The following is a 4,329-nucleotide window of genomic DNA, read 5'->3' as shown; positions in this document are numbered from 1 at the left end:
TTCCATATCCAAGGTAGCCCATACCCTCACTCTTGATATTGACCTTGGTACCTCAATTTGCATCAAGCTAGAATCGAGGTACCAAGGTCAATATCAAGAGTGAGGGTGTGGGTGTGGGTGTGGGCTAACTTGGATATGAAAACTTTCAATCACCCACAAAAAGCTTAAAGTGTTGTAGAAAAGTCACTAAAAGTGTGTTTAAAGTCCACAACATGCTCAAATGAATTTACGAGGGAAGTGATGACAACCAAGAAGGTCATTAAGGGCCTTGGACCATTTTTCCAACCGTCATGAGTTTGGAGGACTTAAAGAAAGCATGGAAGGAAGACTTCAGGGCCATCAATATGCTCAAGTGGATATATATATTTTTTTTATATAATTTGGCCATTCTTGTAATTTGAATTTTTTTGCAAGACTAGTGTTATATCCCGTATTTTAAAAGTTCGGATATTCCAAGGTAGTCGTGGCAAGTTAAGGGTAAGGCTATTTTCAAAAATTATGTTAATGTACAAGTTGGTTATAAATATCAATTATGGACATTACTAGAATGGAAATGTTAAGAAAGGCCAAGGGTAAGAAGGAAAATTCGCAAAAGGGTTCATGGTAAAATTGCGGAAAGAATAGGGGCAAAATGGGAATTTCACAAAAAAAAAATAAAAAAAATCAAGAATGTTCTTGAAGGGCCCTTGGCCGTGTGGCATGCCCCTATATGTCCACATTTTTATTTAATGGGGGTTAATTATGTACATGTATGGACAAAGCTTGCAAGAGAAGCCAACCAAGTCATCTTTTTCAAGAAAACTCTAGAAAAGGAAAAATGGAAAAAAAAAAAAAAAGAGAAAAATCTAGAGAGAGGCATGTGCCCCTCACATGCCACTATAACTATATATATATATATATATGTATGAGTCTTGAAAAAACAAGACAATTTATCATTTACAACTCTAGAAATTTCAAAAGAAACAAAGAAAAAAAAAAGACACTTTGGAAGAAAAATAAAGGGCCAATTTCGGCCAAGCTTGGAGGAAAAAAGAACCTTGGAAAAATTTCTCAAAAAATTACTCTCTACTAATTGGAAGGTCCCTAGCAAGGAGAAGAGGTCATTGGAACAAGTAGAACATTTATTGTTGCAAGATCAACATTCTAGCCAAGTGGGAAATTGAAGAAAAAGGGTAAAAACTTAATCTTCTTTTATATGTTATGTATGGTTGTGTATGTTGTGGTGTGTAGGAGCGAATGAAACTCATGAAAATTATGAAAATATGGATGTTGAATAGTTGTCCGTGTATATGTAGCTGTGGCCGTGTGGTCATAGTGTGATTTGGAAGAGAATGGATTAATTCTATGCAGTATGTTAGTTGTTGTTGCAATGTATGGAAAAGGATGGAAATTCATGAAAATAGGGGTGTAGTTGTTGTGGCCGAAAATGGACTGTTTTGCATGTCAAAGAATGGACTAATTTTATTTAGTATGTTTGGGTTGTTGTGTTGTGGATTATGTGATGTAAATGAGAGTTTAATGATCCAGGTTGGTGTCGTAGTTGTTGCGGGCTGTTTTTGTAAGCCAATTTGAATCAAATGTAGTTTCTTGTAATTATGATAATAATGTTGTTAAAGTGTGGTTTGTTGGTGTAGTTTGTGAATTTTGAAGAAAGAAATGTGTTGTGATATTTCCTTGGACTTGGAAGGTTTCGGGTTGTGTTGGAAATTTTTGTGGATTGTTGGAAATGTTATGGAATCATGTTTGTATGGTTTTGGATTGATTATATATGTTGATTAAGTTGTTGGAAGATTATGAGAATTGAATTGAATTGAAGTGAATTTGATTGAATTGTTGCTGGGATAATTGCTAGTATTGTTGTTGGTTTGGCCGGGTCAAATTCCCGGATTGTTGTCATCGATTTGGGGCCGAGCCGTACTCTCGGGGTTGGTACATTTACAGGGGAAATGCTGCCGAAATTTCGGCAGACAAAGTGTTACTTTAAAGAATCAACTTCTAAAGGCTCTAATCAAGTTTTGGTAAACATGATCAATTTGTAGATTTTGGCGGATTTGGAACGTGAATTTGGAGTCGCATAAGAAGCAGAAAAGGTATGTAAGGCTTTACTCTTCCTTCTATGGCATGTCTTAGATGTAATAGGTCGGATACGAGCCTTGGGGACAACTCTATTCTCCGGAATCCGCACCTAAAGTTTCCCCTTTTTCATTCAGTAGAATTGAATTAAAAATCGTGTGAAATGTTGGAAAAACTTCCTAAACCTCTAGGACTTGCATAAATAAGACCCGACTACCTTGAAACCCTCACAAGTAACGCCATGACATGTAACATATGCAAATGGTGTACGCTACCTCATTCGGCCCGAGGTGGGCCCATTGTTCCCGGATTTTCCCTATTGCTCCGTTTGACTCATTTTGGAGTAGAATCCAAAGGAAGCTTTTGATCCTTGTTCCAATTATCAAACGATAAGTACTGTACTATTTTTAATGGAAATATATCTATGATGACCATGATAACGATGATGCTAAGGAAGAGAATACGTCTATGATAAGTATGACAAGAATGTTTCCATGACTAAGAGTCTTAAGCTAAGGACCCAATATGAATATGAAAGTATCAAACTAGTTCTTGATTTCAATTCTATTCCTTGGTTATGACATCATCCTCTAAAGATTCCAAAGCCGATGAATTGATTTCTATGACGTCCATGATTTCATTCTATGTTTCTTTCAACACTATTCTCCGTTGATAGTCTCGCCTTAAAATACTCGTTCCTTCAAGGTGAGACAAGGCGATCATGATTATTCCATAATGTAATCGGAGGTCACCGACCTTACGTCACTCCGATGGACACATGACTTTCTTTGGGCTCTCATGCATGCCAATTGTATGACATATGTATATGAATGTGAATATGTATATGTATATGTATATGAGGAAAAGGGGAAGGGCCACTGTTACATCACCACCTGATTCAGCTGGATTTCGTCCCGGACGCGGGATATGGGAGAGCCGGATACGGCGTCTGTATATGTGATATATATATAATATGTTGGGACATTGTTGGCGAGGGGGGTGGGAGAGCCGATGCACTCGGCGTCTGTGAATGTAAATAAAGAACACCGTTTTCTGAAATGTTCTGTTTTCTGTACATGTAAATAAGAAGTACTGTTTTCTGGAAAAAAAAGACTAAGCATGCATGGCATCTGCCTGAAAGGCATTCATATGTACAGGTTACTTCTGTCCCAAGATAAGCTCCATATGTCTATTCCGTTATTATTCATACTGTATATTCCTTTATTATGTCACTATTCATGCCTTACATACTCAGTACATTACTCGTACTGACCCCTCTTCTTCGGGGGCTGCGTTCATGCCGCGCAGGTACACCAGCTGAGCCACAATTATCATAGAAGATGTTCCAGCGGAGTTGGCGGGCTCCACTTGTGTTTGTTCGTCAGAGTATATGAGCTATGGTGTTTGTTCAATGTTAGAGACTTTGCAGACAGAGTCATGAGTATAGAGTGTCAGCTTGGTAGACGGCTTCAACCGTCACAATGTTATTATGTTTCATGTCGCGGGTCCCATATGATGATAGACATTACTTATGAAAAAAAATATTGGAGGGCTTACCATGTATTTATTTCTTAATTGATACAAGAGTTTATCTATGTAATAAGAGTCAGCGGGTTCGCTCGGCTCCAGATATGGGGTCGGGTGCCCATCACACCCTAGTAAAGTCGGGGTGTGACAACTAGTATAAATAGTCTTTAAGTATTTTACATTAGGGTGGGTTAGTTTTTTGGATGAACATTATGATTTAGGCTCCTTTGTGAATTTTGGGGATGACTCATCTTATCTCTCCAATTGAACCCTCTTGATTACTTGGGTAAGTATTCCCTTGTATGAGTTCAATTTGTCTTCCCTCTTGGGTTATATCTAATGATTATTGTATTTTAATTGTTAAGAGTATCCCTTCCTTTCTTCTAAAGTCTATTTCCCCTCATTTCCATTTCTTAATCATATTCTTGTATCGTATCCTGCTTGTTTGATTGTGGTTCATTATATTATTTTTGCATCTAGAATCACATCAGATTAAGACATAATTAAATAATTGATTTGATAATTTTTACCATAAAAAGTCAATTTTTAGTAACTAAATAAGCAAACTAAATGAGGAAAGAAATATAATTTTGAAAGTCATGGTCCTGAAAGAGTATGTCTTATCATATTTTCTAATTAAGTTAACGTAAATAAAGAAAAGAAAGTTAAAATTGTTTTAGAATTTTTCATTATTAGTGAAAAATTTTTGATATGTTAAGGGCTAGAATC

The 4,329-nt window shown here is 36.6% G+C and overlaps 1 long non-coding RNA gene across 1 annotated transcript; it reads left to right on the top strand.

Annotated features, from left to right (window-relative positions):
* Positions 1-394: 394 nt before the first annotated feature.
* LOC132599696 (uncharacterized) lies at positions 395-3,804 on the top strand. The gene is made up of 3 exons (XR_009566947.1): positions 395-1,172; positions 2,040-2,090; positions 3,382-3,804. It is a non-coding gene; the product is annotated as an uncharacterized LOC132599696 (long non-coding RNA).
* The last annotated feature ends 525 nt before the right edge of the window (positions 3,805-4,329 follow it).

The sequence above is a fragment of the Lycium barbarum genome, chromosome 6 (assembly GCF_019175385.1).
Source record: "Lycium barbarum isolate Lr01 chromosome 6, ASM1917538v2, whole genome shotgun sequence".
NCBI lineage: Eukaryota > Viridiplantae > Streptophyta > Magnoliopsida > Solanales > Solanaceae > Lycium > Lycium barbarum.
Note: the sequence above shows the minus strand (reverse complement) of the source record. Positions and strands in the feature narration are given on the sequence as shown.